Source organism: Sorex fumeus, unplaced genomic scaffold, assembly GCF_029834395.1.
Source record: "Sorex fumeus unplaced genomic scaffold, SorFum_2.1 ptg000191l, whole genome shotgun sequence".
Lineage (NCBI taxonomy): Eukaryota > Metazoa > Chordata > Mammalia > Eulipotyphla > Soricidae > Sorex > Sorex fumeus.
Genome location: NW_026606248.1, coordinates 1,129,991 through 1,150,134, shown reverse-complemented (window position 1 = coordinate 1,150,134; position 20,144 = coordinate 1,129,991). Strand labels below are relative to the sequence as shown.

Here is a 20,144-nt window from a genome sequence, read left to right as displayed (position 1 = left end):
GGAGCAAGGTCTCTGCAAAGCTCATGAGGCCCCAGAACTTTCCATCGGATTTTAGGAGTACATTGGTACCTTTTTAGGGGCACTTTTTAGGAAGATTTTCGGAGCACTTATGCAAGTCACATCAAAGCTGCTTTGTGGGTCTCTGTTAACTCACTGTCTGTCAGATTTACTGGCGTAGAGGAAGTCTTAGACTTTTTCCACTCATGACCCCTTGTCACCTGAGAAATTTTCATATGAGCCTGGGTATACAGACAGGTACCATAGGCAAACAAATCAAGCTTTAACAGATGTTAAATTATAAGGTAAAGGTAAAGGTAAAGGCCCTCCCATTGATCGTCGATTTGCTCGAGCGGGCCCAGTACCGTCTCCATTGGAGACTTTGTTGTTACTGTGTCTGGCATATCGAATACTCTCGGTAGCTTGCCGGGCTCTCCGAGAGGGGCGGAGGAATCGAACTCGGGTCGGCCATGTTGGCCGCTTGTAAGGCGAACGCTAGCACAGCGGCAGGGCGTTTGCCTTGCACGCAGCCAACATGGCCGACCCGAGTTCGATTCCTCCGCCCCTCTGGGAGAGACCGGCAAGCTACCGAGAGTATTGGATATGCCAGACACAGTAACAACAAAGTCTCCAATGGAGACGGTACTGGGCCCGCTCGAGCAAATCGATGAACAACGGGAGGACAGTGATACAGTGGACAGTGATGATTTAAATGATGAAAACAAGGGTTGACATTCATTGTTGGTCAAATTACAAAGGAATAAGAACTGTCATCAAGAATTGGTCGGAGGATAAATCAGTGTATTTTGAAACAAAAGACAGCAAGACAGAGAAAATCAACAAGAATTCTATGTCCTTTTTATAGGGAATTTCCCCTCCTAGAATAAATGTATCTTAAAAAATGGAAATTGAGAGGAACATTTGTGTACAGATGGAAGCATTGCAACATATTATAGAAAAACTAACAAACTCCACAATGAGTAGTTAAGTAAACCTTATTACAGTCAAAAGGATAAGATAATGAGTATCTATTAAAGATGCCTTTAACAATATCTGACATGGGAAAATGGTGACCATCGAATGCTAAATATTTTTAAAATGAATACACAATCCTATATCTTACATAACTGCATTTTTTAAAATATACTTATTCAATGTCAATGGATAACAAATTAAAGAATATTTTCTCAGAGTCAGCATCATTATTTTTATTTCTGTATTTGTCCTAAATTTCTGTAATTTCAAATTCCCAGATTGGGTTGCTTTTATGTTTGTCATCAGGAAAAAAAAATAAATGAAGTTTATGAGAATTTTCTGCTTTATACTCTATTACTAATAACAATGAGGATGTAATGAAAATATATGTCCCTTTCAGATAATAATACGACATTGGTCCTTAGGTGTTTTTGTCTGAGGAGGATAGAAGGAAGAGGGGGAAAAGTCAACCATGTTCTAGAACTAAGGGGAATAAAGCCTGGGAGCAAAAGCGGTTGAATCAATTAGACAGTATGCACCTCAAATGAAAGGAAACAAAACAAAACAAAGAGCCAGAGTGATAGTACAGCAGGTAGGGCGTTTGCCGTGTATGTGGCTGACCTGGATTCAATCCCTGGCATCCCATATGCCGCCCCCCCCCCCCCAAGATTAATCCCTAAACACAGAGCTACTAGTAAGCCCTGAGCACTGCCAGGTGTGGCCCCCAAACAAAAGGGAACAAGCCAAAAACAGAACAACACTGATCATTCACTCTCTTTTCCAGTGCCTTAGCCTCTGGTATACCACAGATGACACAGGAAGATACTCATTTGTATGGATGTGTCACACTGGAGTAATGCAGACCCCTAAAATTTTATTCTATGAGTGATAGCACAGCGGGAAGGGCGTTTGCCTTGCATGCAGCCAACATGGCCGATCAGAGTTCGATTCCTCTGCCCCACTCAAAGAGCCCGGCAAGCTACCAAGAGTATCTCACCCACACAGCAAAGCCTGGCAAGCTACCTGTGACATATTCAATATGCCAAACACAGTAACAATTGTCACAATGGAGACGTTACTGGGAACGCTCGAGAAAATGGATGAACAACAGGAGGACAGTGAGCAGTAAGCACAAAACACACTATTAAGAAGACACAGTTGTTGACTGGCAGTAAATTCTAACTTTATACATGCCTTTATCAACATGGCATTGCTATCAGATGTCAGGGACTGGAGAGAAGGCGCCTGTTCTGCACACAGCAGGTAAAGTGCTTGCCCTGCACACAGCAAAACTAGGTTCAATCTCCAACATCCCATATGGTCCCCAAGTTCCATACTGAGTCAGGAGCACTGCCAGATGTGCCTCCTGACCATCATAAAAATAAGTTCGGTTTTGCTATTGTATCATCTCAAAAGGGTGTATGGAAGAGACCTGGGTCCCAACTCGTGTAGGGGCGGGAGGTGGGGAGGGCTACATTTTACAATTGGCCCAGTAGCCCAAGGAATGTCATTTTCTCTAAATAATCTCTAATTCATCTTCAGTACATTACAACAAGCGGCGCTTGTGTTCCTTAGTTCTCTCTGAAATGATAAATCTAAGAATGCCCCAAATAGTAACCACCTGAGGATTTCAGATCTAGAAAAGGCAACCAGACAAAGGAGAATGGCTTCCTCTCCTAGAAATTACTAAAACAGTTAAAACAGTAACCCTCCTAGAACTTGATAAATATTTGGTGTCTAATCAATTAATAATGACACCACTGAGGTCTGGCAAACAAGAGAACTTAAATTTTATACTCTAAAAGCTAAAAGAACATTTTAATTTTCCAAGGTAAATGAACTGAAACCTAACTAAAGTAAATTTTGGAAATGCAAATGCAAACAATGGTTTTTAACTGATGGCTTACCAAAGAGAAAGAGGACTGATGTTTGAGACAACCGTGAGGGGATGAATGGCTCCCTTAAAAGAACACAGTTCTCCTCTTTCTTGTGCTAAAAATCACATTGGGAAAATGGGAAAATAGTAAAAAAAAATAGTTTAGATGAAAATGAAAATTAAAGAAAGATAACTGCTTGGCAACTTGAAGTACAGAAAACTTGAAATTAGTTAATGCAAATTGAATTTCATATTATCAAAGAAAACACATACAATCTTTGCCAAATATTGAATTTATGTGCCTCAAATTAGTTTTAATATTACCTCAAAATGGGCCAGAGATAGTACAGGGGTTAAGGCCCTTGCCTTGCATGGGGCCAACCCCAATTTGATTCTGACACCACCTGGTTTCCTGAGCATCACCAAGAATAAGTCCAGAGCACAGAGCCAGGAAGAGTCCTGAAAACTTCTAGATATGGCCAAAACCATCCCCTCTCCCTTGGACCCACTTCCACATTATTACCTCAACGTTGAGAGGAAAATTTGGTTATAATCTAAAATCATAGTATCATTTAAATAAAATTAATTCCAAAATTAAGTTGTGCTCAGATGATGTCCAACACGCGTTCATCAGCAATCAAGAATTTGAAGGTCTATAAAGATGCCCTAGAGGTATCCTAAAAGTTACATTGAACATGCAGTAACTCGGGAAAACAGGCTATTCTATATAGCAAATTCAGAAAACAAAAGAAATACATACAAGTACTTATCAACATCTCCTTACATAAAATACTTGTAGGATACATATTGTCTGCATAGTGTTGAAGTGTTTAGGTTTGGCCACTAATGAACTTTTCTTCTTTTCTCTCTATTTTCATGCTTTTTCTTATTTCTTGTAATGTCTTTTTATAATAAAAAATTATGAGTACATTGAGTCTCCTTCACAAAAGAGAGAGAATTAGCTTCATCCTATCCGCCATAATTGTATCACTATCTACATTAAAAATAAGTTGTTTTCATGACTTCACCTACAATTTCCTAGACTCTTAAAGAATTGGGACTAACCAAGAAATATTGAAAATGTTCAACTGGGTTTCAAAAATGTTTGAGTAAGCTAGTCTTTGATGCACTTAGTTAATCTGAAGTGTGAATGAATCCATCAAAGACTACCTAGATTAGTACAAAGCAAAGGTGAGAGACAGTGCTCAGACACAAACTAAAACTTTACTAATCTAGAGATTTATGTTAACCACACCAAGCTGTGATATATTTTAGATGATTAAAAGCAACATGTTTTAAGTTAGATATGAGACTGCATCCCCCTTTTCTCCCCTGCCTTTTCATCTTCATATCTAAACCAATGGACTAGAGAATGGGTCGAAAGGGGTAACAACACGCACAGGATTCCTCGAGGTAGCATCGAGTTTTTCTGTCATGTTCCACAGGTTGTTCTTTACCCAAATGTCAGAGTTGGGCGCCCTGACAAAGTGGGCTGTAAGAGATAGGGACAATTAAGTTAAAGTACTGAAAAGTCACAATCCCTGGAAAAACCATTCAAGGTACCTCAGATTCCATCAGCAGGCAACTAATGTGTGAAGCCAGTCTATATCATGAACTCGAGAATCAAATAGAGCTGATTCTTGTTATTATCAAGGACATTCATGTTAATAAGCTGAGTGGTCTCAGAACCAGGGCAAAGAGCTCAAAGGGATGGAACACATTTTGTTTTTCATGAAACCCTAATTCAATCTCCTATGCCTCATGGTCCCAAAGAACTTCTTGATATCACACCCTCCAACACACACAAACACACACACACACACACACACACACACACACACACACCCCTATCTTACAAAAATGACCAAACAAAACAAAACCCCTTAATAGCTAGTTTTTTTAATCTTCAATTTTGACCTTTTAATAACACTTCCCTTTTCTGATAAAGTTCTTCTGCATCAACTATGTTTTAAATGTTTCTACTTTACCAGTTTGTGAGTTTTCTTTCACCTTTGATCCCTCCTTCTGGTAGACTGTGATCATTATTGATGTGTTGGTTTCTAAATCTACTACATTTTGCAATTTTTTAAATGGAATCACAGTGAAATACACAGTCACAAAGCTGCTCATGAGTAATTTTCAGTCATATCATATAATGTTTCAATACCCACCCCCTCACCAGTATACACTTCCTAGCACCAATATCCTGGAATATTTCTTGATCTATATCATTGTTCTCTTGGGGAGGCAAATCAGTTTCATAGTTTAGCATATTACCTACATTCATATAAATCCTCACATGACAGCCTTGGTCAGAACAAGTTTTAATGCCTACTTGACATCTCAATCTGGATAAACAATAAACAATTCAAGCCTCACCTGTCTGAAACTTGAACTACCTACTTTCCTAGTCCACTCTCCACAAAGATTCTTGGCTCAGTTAAACTTTAGTCAGGTTTCTGAACTCATCTGTGTGCTCCTTGTAAAATCTGATTTTGACAAGAACTCTTGTTAAGTCAGTTTAACCAGAACTCTCCAGTCTTGACATCTGATCACCACCAATGATTGATTAAGTTGTTATCCTCCACCATACCCCAGGAGATATCTGGTCAACCTGGTCTGTCATCAGTAGTGATCCTATTAGATCTACTTAGCCATAATTCCTCCCTTGTCCCCTGATATTTTCCTTAAGTAATTTTTCATTCACTGACACCCCACTTTTCTCCTTAGCTATGAATTTCTTTTTTTATTCTTTTTTTTTTTTATTTATTTATTGAATCACTGTGGGAAAGGTTACAAAGCTTTCAGGTTTATGTCTCAGTCATGCAAATATCAAACACATTTCCCTTTACCAATACTTATTTTTTACCATGAAGAACCCCAATAAAACCCCACCCCCCACCCCTCCCCGTCCCTGTGAGGCAGATGAATTCTAGTTAACACTCTATCTGCTTTGATTAGATTCATTGTTTCAATAAAAGATTCACCACTATTATTTAGAGTTTACCCCCCCCCCCAAATCAGACATGTTGAAAAAGCATTGTGAAGTGATTTGCTTTCTACGACTGGGTTCAAGAATTAAATGTTGGTTTTGGATTTCTGCTCTTTTACCTATTGACCCTGGAAGTATTTCTACTGAAAGTCAGATAGTTAAGAAATTGGTTTCTGTGTTCTGGAGTCCTGGCCGTGCTGGAGAGCCGCTCGCGGGGGGCAACCGGTGGCCTCGGTAGGGCGTGAAGGGCGGAGCGAAACACCCCCCTTCCCATGAGGTTTTAGTCGCCCCCACACTCCCGGCTCATACCTGCTGTCCACAAGGCTCCCATGTGGCCGCCATCTTTCTTTCCAGAGAGGAGAGGGCGAATGGGGCAACACCCTTTCCCCTCCGGCAGACTTGATGGCCTGGATCAATGCATAGTCCGTTCACTTTTCTGCTCCAAGCTGCTGGGTTCTGCATTAAGTCCTTGTGCTTCTGGGGCCGTGGCCGTGCTGGAGAGCCGCTCGCGGGGGGCAACTGGTGACCTCGGTAGGGCGTGAAGGACGGACCAGAACGCCCCCCTTCCCATGAGGTTTTAGTCGCCCCCACACCCCCGGCTCATACCTGCTGTCCACAAGGCTCCCATGTGGCCGCCATCTTTCTTTCCAGAGGGAGGAGGGCGGAAGGGAGCAACACCCTTTCCCCTCTGGGCAGAAATGATTGCCTGGATTAACGCATAGTCCTTTCACTTTTCTGCTCCAAGCTGCTGGGTTCTGCATTAGGTCATTGTGCTTCTGGGGCTGTGGCCGTGCTGGAGAGCCGCTTGTGGGGGCAACTGGTGGCCTCGGTAGGGCATGAAGGGCGGACAGGAACGCCCCCCTTCCCATGAGGTTTTAGTCGCCCCCACACTCCCGGCTCATACCTGCTGTCCACACGGCTCCCATGCGGCCGCCATCTTTCTTTCCAGAGAGGAGAGGGCGAATGGGGCAACACCCTTTCCCCTCCGGCAGACTTGATGGGCTGGATCAACGCATAGTCCGTTCACTTTTCTGCTCCAAGCTGCCGGGTTCTGCATTAAGCCCTTGTGCTTCTGGGGCTGTGGCCGTGCTGGAGAGCCGCTCGTGGGGGGCAACTGGTGACCTCGGTAGGGCGTGAAGGACGGACCAGAACGCCCCTCTTCCCATGAGGTTTTAGTCGCCCCCACACCCCCGGCTCATACCTGCTGTCCACAAGGCTCCCATGTGGCCGCCATCTTTCTTTCCAGAGGGAGGAGGGCGGAAGGGAGCAACACCCTTTCCCCTCTGGGCAGAAATGATTGCCTGGATTAACGCATAGTCCTTTCACTTTTCTGCTCCAAGCTGCTGGGTTCTGCATTAAGGCCTTGTGCTTCTGGGGCTGTGGCCGTGCTGGAGAGCCGCTCGTGGGGGGCAACTGGTGACCTCGGTAGGGCGTGAAGGACGGACCAGAACGCCCCCCTTCCCATGAGGTTTTAGTCGCCCCCACACCCCCGGCTCATACCTGCTGTCCACATGGCTCCCATGCGGCCGCCATCCTTCTTTCCAGAGAAGAGAGGGCGAATGGGGCAACACCCTTTCCCCTCCGGCAGACTTGATGGCCTGGATTAACGCATAGTCCTTTCACTTTTCTGCTCCAAGCTGCCGGGTTCTGCATTAAGTCCTTGTGCTTCTGGGACTGTGGCCGTGCTGGGGAGCCGCTCATGGGGGGCAACTGTTGACCTCGGTAGGGCGTGAAGGACGGACCGGAATGCCCCCCTTCTCGTGAAGTTTTAGTCGCCCCCACACCCCCGGCTCATACCTGCTGTCCACAAGGCTCCCATGCAGCCGCCATCCTTCTTTCCAGAGAAGAGAGGGCGAATGGGGCAACACCCTTTCCCCTCTGGGCAGAAATGATGGCCTGGGTTAACTCATCGTCCATTCACTTTTCTGCTCTAAGCTGCTGGTTTTTGCATTAAGTCCTTGTGTTTCTGGGGCTGTGGCCATGCTCCAAACTTAACTCTGATTTTCAGGGAGAAAGATTGGGTGGTTTACTTCTCATTGATCACTTTGTATATAGAGATATACGCGGCCGCGCGGTTTTGAGAAAAAGTCCTCGTTCCCGCATACTCGAGCTGTGTTTGTAGAGGCTTCTGGTCACCGGGGTTCCATCTGGGGGAGGCGGAATGCGGCGCCTACTCCATCTGGAACTTGCCGGTGCTCTCGGCTCTTTTTGGAACCTGTTTTTTCTTTTTTCTTTTCCTCCGGGATCCCGCACCCTCCATGTGTTCCTTCTCTTATTCTGAACGCTTCAAAGATGGCGCTGGGGGGCGGCTTAGCTATGAATTTCTACTTCCCAATGCTGTACTCAAGTTTTAGCTCAATTTTTCTACCTCTATACAAAAATCTTTCTTTAGTATTTCCTACACCTATCATAAAGGTCCTGGATAAAAATCTATTTTATTATCTTCAACAAACAAAAAAGGTATTTTTACTTTAACATCCTCAAATCAGCTCCCTCACAGGCTTCCTTATTTTAGCTAATAATGGAAGCTCAATCTTTCCAATAAGCCAATTATCGATATTATCCCCAATATTTAGGATGAAAATCTTGGTAGTCATTCTTGATGCAACTAACTCTTCTAAACTCCTAAGCTATTCTACCAGGGAATCCTTTAGCTCTACCTTCAAAACATTCCAGGTTGAATCACTACATGCTACCTCTTTCATCACCCATGTCCTAGTCATCATTCTATTTCATGGGATTATTGCAGTAACCTTCAAATAGTTCTACTGCTCATCAATGTGCTCCCAAACAATCAGTCCTCTAAACAGTTTCCAGAATGATCTCTTCAAAGCATGAGTCAGATCTTACAAGAAAATCCATCAGCAGTTCTTTAGTGGAATTTGACAGTAACAAGTCTTCACTGACACTCAGTGTGGACCTATTATATCTTGAGTTAGTATCCCGACTAGCTTTGTTTCTGCCACAACTGGTCAACTCCATCTTTCAGAACAAGCAAAATGTATTCAACTATCTCTCTTTCATATGACCTAGTCACAGTTGCAGCTCATTTCTCTGGTCATTATCCTCATATTTTCTCTAAAACACTGATTTCAATGATTTTATTTATTGTGTTTCCCAGTTTGTCCTTACAGCCATGAGCAGAGGGTATGTAGCTGTGTCTTTCACGGCTATATTCCTCCATCATCATCATCAAAAGAGCTTAAGTAAAGCTTCCTATTAGAAATATAGATATTGATTACTTAATATTTTAGTTAACAATGGACCACATAAATAGCAGCAGTCTCCAATAATGTACCATGCAGACTAGATATGTCGTAGGCTGTACCATCTAGGTTTGTATAATTATGTTTGTCTGACAATAAAATTGCCTAAACATTTCTCAGAACGAACCCCGATGTATGACTATACAATGCCTGTTGGATATTTAATTGCAATCATACTGGAAGAGTAAAAATATAAATACTTGAAATTCATTTCATGCTTACTCTACAGAAGACACTGCTGCCACTATCTTCAACTATGGTGCTTTCTCAACACAATCCCATTGTAAATCAAGAAAGAGTACATTTTTTTGGTAATACATAATACATACAAATCCAAAATATGATCTTTCAATATAAAATCAATAAAAAGTAATTACTTAAAGATTTTACCTACTTTTTTCCACAAAAAGTTTTCAAAGTACTTTGTGAATTTTTACAATTGCATCACACTTAAATTTGGGCTAACCACATTTCAAGTGCTCAACAGCTATTTGTGGCTAGTGGTTTCCACACTGGAAAGTGTAGGCCTATTCTCCACTATTCTATGCTGAAACATTGTTAGGCACAACCCACAACCCACTAATACGATTTCCACGCCTATCAATGAGTCCCAATGCCTATTTTGAAAATCACTGACCGACACTGGTGGAGGTAAGTGGACACTGGTGAAGAGATTAGTATTAAAACAATGTTTGCTGATACCTAATCATGAATAACTTTGTAATTTCATGGTGACGAAATAAAAAATAAGAAATAATAAAAAGAAAATCACTGATCTAAATAAACTTTATGTTACACAAGCTACAATGAATGGATTTGGGGGCACTCCCTCTGGGAACCAGAAACAAGCATCCAGAAACAGAGTCCTGAAACGGGACAGGAAGAACCAGGCTAACCCAGAGACTGGAGTCCTCACAGTCCTAATGCTGCAAGAAATTTTTAATTAGAGCTAATTTTAAATAATTCATTACACTGTCAGGTAATTAACAAATTACCCACCTTTAATTACATGCTAATACAAACTAATATACAGAATTCAAGTGAAAATGTGCATGGTTTTCACATTTCAAAAAAAATAGAAAGACAAATTTAAAAATTTTACATTTTCCTCCCATTTCATTCAAAGGGCATCAAAGTCTAACAGTTTAGATTAAGAACAGGGGAAACCCCATTTGAATCATTAATTATCATTTTCTTTCTATGAAGTTCCACTCACCAAGTATTTTTTTCCCCTTCTTTTTGAGTTGGTGAGGATCAAATCTAGGGCTCTTACACACAAGACATGAGCTATACCACTAAATCACAACTCTGGTGCTTACATCTATAGTCTTTGGAAAGATACTGTAACTTCCAATCCAAATTCAGCACTGAACAGAGAGCATCACAACAATTATTGACTTTTAAAAACAGACTCAGGTAAGAATTTTACCACGGATAAACCACTTGCTGGCTCCTAAAGAAATTCTGGATGCTACTAGCTTTACTAGCTATGTATGGATTTGCAAACAAGGTGAGCACAAGTGTATTATGCTCCATAGGGTTGTTTGTTTTTTTTTTCCCCCCATTTAAACCTCATTTTCCCCCCCTGGGGCTTTACAAAGAAAGGTAAATATTTATTGCCAAAGAAAGGCAGTAAATATTTCCTAACATCTTTGTTTAGCTGTTAAATGATCAACTGAGCCAAGAACTGTTCTAAGATGCTCAAGGTGAACTGTTGGTGCATTGCTGACATCGTAGGAAGCAAGAGCAAGTATAAGAGTATTGTTTCAAAAAGATGAATAAAACCATTCATTACTCAGGCTTGCACTTTTTATTGTTCACTGTGCAAAAATATGGCTACGTGGTAATTGCTGAAAATATTGTCTTTACTATTAAATATGCCTTCATGTACATTTCAACAAATGACTGCTGCTTGAAAACGAACTTTATTGAGCATATTTCTCTGGAAATCAATATTTAATTTTTTTCTTTGAAACTAACATTCAAAAGAGACAGCTCTTGTTTACAGACTAACTTAGTTTAGCATTATGGTTAACAATGTTTAAAAACAGCTAGCTTAAAATGCAAACATTTAAATTCTGAAGTTTAACTGTTGGTTGGGAGGCTAAGAAAATTCTATGGAAATACAAAGAGCATGAAAAGAGTACTCTTCTTCCCAATTTATCCCTTATAAAAAAATTATACTTCAGGCTACCATTTTGTTGGTTATAGGCATTAAGTACACATAAAACTGAGCTTTTACAATTTAAATTTTTAATGTTCTAATAAACAAGCTAATAAAAAATCATGAAAGTAAAATACCTGACTTCATTTATGTGAAATATCAGAATAAGTTAATCGATACAAATAGCGAGTACACTAATTGTTGGGCTGGAGAGATAGTACAGCAGGGAAGGTTCCTGTCTTGCATGCAGTAGACCCAAGTTTGATCTTCATCATTGCATATGGTCCCAGGAGCACCTCCAGGAATGATCACTAAGCACAAAGCCAGAAATAAGCCCTGAGCATCTCCAGGTGTGGACGACCACGGCCACCACCACAACTTCCACCACCAAAATAAAGCACACTAATTGTTTGAGCTAGGTTGAGAGCAAATGACAAATTAGGGTTATTTCTTGGTTGATAAATATGTACTAAAACTAACTGTGAGAATCATTGAAAAGTATGAAAATACTAAAAGCCATTGTGTATTTTAAATAGGTGAACTGCAATGCAGATTTATACCTCCAAAAAAGCCATTAATAAAAAAATCAACATATCTGATAACACAACAGCTTTTGTATGAAAGAAACAAGAAAACTAAGTTAACCTAAAATAGTCTCCTTATAAAGTACTTAGATCTTTGATATTCCAGTCTCCCAGTTATAGGATATTTTCTCTTAGAAACCAATATTTGCCCTTGATAAAATATGTCATCGTTGTTCATATCTCTTTCTCTTAAGAATATAAACTTTATGAGGACAGAGAATGTATCCTTATATAGACTATCACCTATGCAACTTTAATAAAATCAGTAAACACCTGCTGTAATAATTTACATATATGTATGATATTTGTACAACTGTATGTTTAAATAAATGACTAAAATTACCGAATCGAGTCTACAGAACCAATTAAGTAATGGTCTTCTAACTGTTCCCTTAGATTTATTCTCCCATTCTGTATTCTCCACACTCTTGGCCACACAAGGAAAGATATTTCATGCTGTCAATGTAATATCTTATTACAATTTGACCATTTCCTTACCAATTAAACATGAATGACTATGTTATATCTGACTTTTTAACTAAAAAATTTTCTGGATCTTGGACTTTTCCAAGTTCTGTCTACAATGAAGAAATTGATAAAACTCCAAAGAAAAAATATACAAGAACGTGTCTGTCCAAGGAAGACTTCACCAGATTATAATATGAGAGAGAAAAAAATTGCTGCTCCATTTAAGGAATGTATGAAGGGTCTCTATGTGCTATATTAACTTATCTTTTTTTCTGTTCCAACCCAGACATGGATATACTGTGTGTCAGGGGTAGGGGCAAGTAGTAAATATTACACATATTTCAGTGCTAACTAGACAATTAGCTATTTCAGCCAATGTGGTCATCTGGTAACTCAAATGAAGATGCTCTTTTTCTGTGTTTTAATACAACTTCACGAATCAAGAGTCACACAAACTAAACCCTTCTAGCTATCAAGAGGTCATTTTGAAAATATTTAATGCAGAATACTGTTGTTATAATATTTAGGCAAATTTAAAAATATTTTAAGTAAATGTTTTTGTTTGTATGTTTTTTGTTTTTTTGCTTTTTTGGTCACACCTGGCAATGCACTGGGGTTACTCCTGGCTCTGTACTCAGGAATTACTCCTGGCGGTGCTCAGGTGACCATATGGGACTCTGGGAACTGAACCCAGGTTGGCCGTGTGAAGGCAAATGCCCTACCCGCTGTGCTATCACTCCAGCCCCTAAGTAAACTTTTAAATCAAATAAATATACTATTTCAAAAGAAGTAATGAATATATTCTATGTGATGCAATTGCCATTTAAGCTTTATATTTCTATTATAAAGAAATAATTTATATCCATATGATACAATGAGTGAAAACTATAAAATAGACTTTTTGTAACTTCTAGAGCTAGAACAAATAATTTAAACTGGAAATGGGGGTGTGAGAAAAATTGCAACCATGCTTCCTTTTAGATTTTTTAAACATTCTCACGGATTAGTGGATTAATTTTAAAAAGCACTGAATCAGCAATATATGAAACTTGAAACTTGAAAGTGCCTAGTGTCTGAAAATGACCATTTACCCATAATCTGTATTTAATTGTAACAACAACCATTATCAACAACCAATGTCATTCAAAACTGAACATGAAAGAACTGGTTTAAGTTGGATTTGAATTTTTGTTGTTGGTTGTTTTGGGGCCACACTCAGCAGAGCTCAGGGTTTACTTCCGGCTCAGGACTCAGGAATCATCCCTGATGGGATTTAGGGGACCAGATGGGATGCTGGGGATAGAACCCTGGTTGGTCATATACAAGGCAAGCACCCTACCCACTGTAATATCTCTCTGGCTCCTGGGTTACAATTTCAAGCAAAATTATTGTGGGTAAACTGTCAAAGGAGAGAACAACATATAAATATTTATTAAATACCCAACTAAGAAAGGCATGACATTGACATATTTGGGACCAGAACAAGTTCCCTTTTTAGCTCCAGTCTTGATAATCTAGATCAAGGGCTGCTTAAACACTTTCCACTTGCAACTCCTTTTATCATTGTATGTTCAGAGACTTTTTAATACTGTCAAATTTCCTGGAACCCACATGATGTGGGGTCACAACCCACAGCTTAAGAAGCTAGGTTTGAGGGCTTAAGAAAGGACTCCAAGGTTTGAGTGCATGCTTTGAATGCTGGAGGGAGGCACAAGTTCGATTCCTAACAAAACACGGTCCCTTGAGTATCACTAGGAGTGAGCAAGAAGTGTGCTGTGAGCACCGCCAGGTGTGGCCTCCAAAAAAAAAAAATGTTAGGTTTTAGACAACCTTGGAAAAGTTTGTCATCTATGGGACCAGTTTATAAAGTGGGGATTATAATTATTGTTGGCCTCCTCTCAGAAACACTGGCAGCTATATCCGTTTTGTAAAGTGCTCAGACTGTTATGGAACAAAATTGCTATATCACAGGTTATGATGACTATTATTTATGATTTTCAGGCCTCTGAATCTAAATTTGAGAAATCTGATTCTCCAATTTTCTGAATTTGCCTGGCTACTTTCATGCATATAACCAGTAGTTTCCAAAGTACCAATGTAAAGCATATTTATTTGCATCTACACTGATGATTAATGGTTCCCAGATTTCAAATTTGGGGCTTGACATTTACTGAGAAGTTTCTATCATTTGACATCAACATCTTTCTTGTAATGAAAGAGTTGGTACTATTTCCTAGACCATTGCTAGACAGTATAGTCGTCTTTTGAAAGATTTATGTACTGGAAAGAAGCGGAAACGATTCTACCTATACTGTATATCATTTATAAAGTTTTATATCGTGAACCATATTAATTTTATATGGAAGATCAAGGAATTTATGAATTAGCTTGAAGAATCAGTAAACTTGTTAAAAGTAAAAAAAATTATGTAATTTATTATTTATGTGTCTATACTTATTTTTTAAGAAACACTGAAGTAGAAGAAAAAACATAAAAGGAATGAATATTGCAGGAAAAATTACATAATAAAATATTAAATGGGGTAGGAAAAAGGATTATTTTAAAATATATGAGCACACAGAAAGTGTTTTTTTTTCATAGAGGAAAATTTCACTCATTCGAAAAGTACATTTTGAGGGCCAGAGAGATAGCTCAACAGGTTGGATGCATGATTTGCAAGTGAAGGCTCAGGCTGCAACCCTAGAACCACAGAGACTTCTGAGCAACACCAGGAGAGACCCCAGAGCACCAATCCAGGATGAGACCCTCCCAGAAACACACTGTATGGACATTCCCTCAAAAAAAATTTATTTTTAGATTTTTATTTGTTGTTGCTGTTCTTTTTTATTTTTATTTTTTGAGGGTTGGGGGCAACTCTAGCTCTGTGCTGAGGGATCACTTTTCGCAGGGTTCAGGAAGACTCTATGTGGTTCCAGGGATTAAACCCACATGCAAGTCAAGTACCTTGCCCCCTGTATTAACACTGCAGGCAATTAAATTGTGTTTTTGACAAAATTAAGTTTGTTGAGGATCAAGCTTGACTTTCAATGATAACAATTCAAATATGTTTAGTCAAACCTGGGAATCTATATTCTCGATCATGGAGGTTTAACAGGACAAAGCTGACATGAAACTCAAATTCACTGACCTCCCCAATAATTCAGAGATTAGACAGAAAGACAGACAGACAGGCAGACAGACAGACAGACAGGCAGACAGACAGATAGACAGACAGACAGACAATATATAACAGCAACAAGGCCACAGAAATATTCAGAGCACATGTTTAGCATGAGTGGGTCCCTGAGCTTAATCCCACACTCAAAAAATCCCTAGGAATCCCACCAGAACTGGTCCCTATGCCCACCTCAGTCTCAAATTATATATCCATACACAACAAAAAGTTAAAATTTAAAAAATTAAATTATAGGGCTTGCGTAAAACTCTAGCGCTGGGCTTCCCAGCAGTCACATCAAAAAGAAAAATGTCACAGATTATTCAGCTGCTTCTGTGTCATGAAAGGAGATCTTAGGCACATAAAGGTTTTTTGTGCTCTTGAGATTTTACAAGTGGTTTCTTATTTGTGCAGGATATTTTACAAATAACAGTCTTGTTTTTGGAGGAGTGCAGTGAAGGGTCACATCTGGCAGTTTTCAGAGGTTGTTCCTGGAGGTGCTTGGGGGACCATGCAGTGCCAGGGACTGAACCCGGGCGGGTCTCTTGCATGCAAGGCTTGCACTCAGCCCATTTGAGCCATCTCTCCAGCCTCAAAATAACATGTCTTGACAATTATACTTTTCCCAGTCAATGCAAAGACAAATTCCTAGAATATTTTTCCCAAATTTTCCCTTGACTCATCCTATTTTTAACTTTGAACAATGTTAGAAACTTGGGAAAAAAATAATCACATCACACAAATGTAAACATGGCCATATTCAGGTCATGTGTATAAGCATGGACATTATAAAGACATCAAGTCAGAAGAAAAATAGTCCATGCTAAGAGGTGATTCCAAAATAAGCAACAGAAACTGGCTAATGAAGTCCTTATTTGGAACTGTAGGAATAATGTTACTCTCAAGCTGCCATTTCGTCTTTTCAACCACTTTCTCTGCTTCATTTAATCATGTTTTAGCTTCACCAGAAACCTTTGCTACCATCACGATATTGGTTAAACACCTGGTACAGATTGCAAGACGAACATCTGGTGAGCTGTGGCTCAACACAGGAGCTACAACTCACAGCCAAGCAGAGTAGCTATGGCTGAAATAAAGGGGTCAGCACCATGGAAAATATTCGCAAATGCACAATTGTACAACCCTTTCTTGAACATTCTTGCAGATACCCCAATATGCCTTCAGTTTTGAAACTGGCAAATAGTCTCAACAAGAGAAAGTGTTTTGCCAAAAGTCATGCTCTGACTTGATAACCCCAACTACTACTGGGGATTAACCCCATCCATGCTGGACATCTCAAAAAGATGGATCTCTCTGGAGGACAAACAGGTGGTTTAACAGAGATTTAACTTAAACAGAAGAGATGGTGAATTGAGGTAAACTGTTTTGTCTCAAATCAAGTACGCAAAAATGCAATAATAAAAACCTAAATCCAATCCTGAGTAAGTAATGTTCTAAGACCCCCAAATCCGAGGTGATGTTAAAAACAAAACGAATGAGGGGGTCAAAAAAAGCAGGAGTATAGCAGGTAGGTCGTTTGCCTTGCACGCAGCAAAACTGGGTTCAAGTAGGGAGCTTGTCTTTCATGCAGCTGATCCGGGTTCGATCATGTGATATGGTCCCCTGGGTCCAGCTAGGAGTGAACCCTGAGCACAGAGTTAGGAGCAATCCCTGAGCATCGCCAAGTGTGGCCTCAAAATCAGTAAAATGAAGTAAAGTAAAATAAAAAGTAAGAAGTATGTAGTTTACGAATTCATGAACTTCAATAACATCTGAGCAACAACAGGCCAGCAAGACATAAATCTACTAAATCAAAATGCTATTATTGGTTAAAATTGGAAAATAAAAATGATATTCGAGAAACAGATGTCAAAAATGACCTACAAGAAGAACCTGGGAAAGGCCAGCATCATCCTCAGCTACGAGACTTGTGGAATTAGGAAAATGTGTCATATCAAGAGACATTTAAACCAGAGTACTTGTCTTTCCCCTCCCCTCTGTGAATTTGTGAAAATTAAATTTAACTTGAATTCATCAAGTCTCTCTTTAAAATTCTAATTTCAAAATCAAATAATCATTTGATTTCCTCAAGCAAGGTCAAGAGAACAAGGCAGCATGGTGCTGACATCATGGGGCTCTGCCCCACGTTGCTCAGCAGTTATATCAATGTGGCAAGTTGCTATGGTGCCTAACTAATAATTTCTGAAAGAGGGTGATTATAAAGCCACCAGATGAGCATCAAGCAGATGACACCACTCAGCACCAAACACTGACATACGTTACTCTTGTTTGCAGCAAGTTAATTTTATGAATCACCACTTAAGTGATGTGACTATTCCTTTCTAACTTTGAACCTACCGAGTCAACAATGAAAAGAAAAAAGAAAAAGACCAGAACATTCAACTTCTTCAACAAGAAGGGGAAATTTTTAAATAACATTTGGCGGAAGGAAGGAGAACGTACATGATTCTTTGGGCCATTGCTCAAGGACAGTATTTTCTTCAAATACCTCCCCCAAATGGTGCAAATATACTTACACACACACACACACACACATACACTTTGATTGAAATTAGGTAAGAACCAAAGGAAAATGCCTAGCAGGTGATAATTTGGCCCCAGATACAATTCCATTAATCTTAGTTGAATTTACCTTTTTTGGCTTCTGTAAAGCAATCTTCAGTTATAGTCACCTCCAAAGGTCACTTCTTACCCTAAAAACAAGAGAACATGAAAATCTGAATGTCAAGAGAAAGCAATCACCTCTCATTGCATGGACAAATGCAGGAAAGCAACAAGCGAAAGAGAGCTCTCTCTATTGGCAAATGGCTCTCAGAGTTAACACAAACAAGTTCCACGACCAGCAACTGATCTGAACCACATGCCTTTCAGCCCTTCGAGACAACAAAATCAACTATGGATGGAAAAAAAAATAAAGGTGAAAATAAAGGTGAAACTTCCAGATGGGCTTATGAACTTTTTTCATCCTGTACTCTATTGATTTATTTTCATGTGGAATAATACATGACTCACAGACCTTTGTTTTTGGAAACCAGGCTGCTACTAAAACGTGTCTCTGTTTGGTTAACATCCACAGCATCTCTAATTTCATTAAAGCTGAGGCTTATCCCCCCCCCCCCCCAACTTTACAAGAGCATCAGCTCTTGTAGACACACTGTTTTGTGCCACTCTGGACTTTTCTAAATGAATAGAAGCAGCACGACTATTTTCACTTTGAGATGGGTGAAGAGGGAGATTAATCGCTGGTAAAATCTGTTCACAAAATGGTTTTCATTTGGCATATATTTACCAGATCAACTGAAATTAAAAAAAATTTTAAATGGTGCATATTAGATGGCACAAGCAATAGAAATCAAGCTTCCTAAAACAAAAAAAGCATGGAACATGACTGATCCCCACAACTAGTCCTGCTCTGCATACTTCCTTATGCAAAACAGTGTAATCCTTTAAGAAACATTACAAGCTGCCTCTTTCTGCCCATGTAACTGGAATCAACATATGGCACAAGTGAAAAGAAAAACTACACTGCACTGCAATGTCCTCCCGTTGTTCATTGATTTGCTCTAGTGGGCCCAGTAACGTCTCCATTGTGAGACTTTGTTGTTACTGTGTTTGGCATATCGAATACGCCACAGGTAGCTTGCAGGCTTTGCCATGCAGGCGAGATACTCTCGGAAAGAAAACATTTGTTTATTTAGATCAAGTTATTACCAGGGTATAGGATACATTCCTCATCAATTGACCAAATGCTCATATAATTATTTTTAAGATGGTGAAATCATCATCATCGTTTTCCTAATTACAAATATACTTTTGCACAGTCTTGAGCACAGTGTGTAATGAGGTGATTTTAATTTTATACAGAAATACACCCCTGCTTATCTCTCTTGCTGTTGACCCCAAATGAGAAAAGGCAAATATCCCTGACAAGAGTTAAATCTTATTTCACTAGGGCTAAAAATTTGAAAATGGCACTTCGGTGTGTACTATCTTTGAGGAATTGATCCAAGGCCAATTTATGACATTTCCACAAGCAAGTGTATGCAGATTCTTGCCATTAAGAATGAGGGGGGAAAATGCAGGCTCTGAGTAAAATCATAATTTTCATGTTTACTGTAATAGGAAATTGGAGGTTTTCACCATAAATGTTCATCATTTGGGTGGGGGAAAACCCTGGCTCTGAGACCCAAAACTACTATTTTGCAACTTGCCCCAACCCTTTTTGTTTTGACACAAAACAATTCAAATTGAAAATGAAAATCCTGTGCCACGCTGCTGATATGTGCCTCCAGGATTGGTTTCTCCAATAGTGAGAACTCTGTGATAGGACAAGTGGTGATAAGAAAAGAAAGCCAAGGGTAGTATGTGGGGGTCCTCCCTCAAGGTGAAGCAAAGATCTGCAGAACAGCCCAATCGACAAAAATGAAGAGCTCACGTGAGAATAAGGCAAGGCGACATTATACACACCGGAAATGCCCATCTCGACCTCGCATCATACTGCAAATGGGAAGTGAACTTTGGTAGACTCTACCCAGTTCAAGGCAAGAATGCCCTTTCTCCCTTTTTATTTGAGCTGGTCTTGAACACGTGCACTCTCCCCTAATTTTCATGTTTATCTTTTGAGTT

General features: G+C 39.7%; 1 protein-coding gene across 7 annotated transcripts in view; it reads right to left on the bottom strand.

Annotated features, from left to right (window-relative positions):
• FOXP1 (forkhead box P1) overlaps positions 1-20,144 on the bottom strand; it is a 683,259-nt gene that overhangs the window by 355,924 nt on the left and 307,191 nt on the right. For all 7 annotated transcript variants that reach the window (XM_056108027.1, XM_056108026.1, XM_056108028.1 and 4 more), the window contains one exon: positions 18,151-18,211. The gene's annotated coding sequence lies outside the window, so the exon portion shown is untranslated. The remainder of the gene's footprint in view (positions 1-18,150; positions 18,212-20,144) is intronic.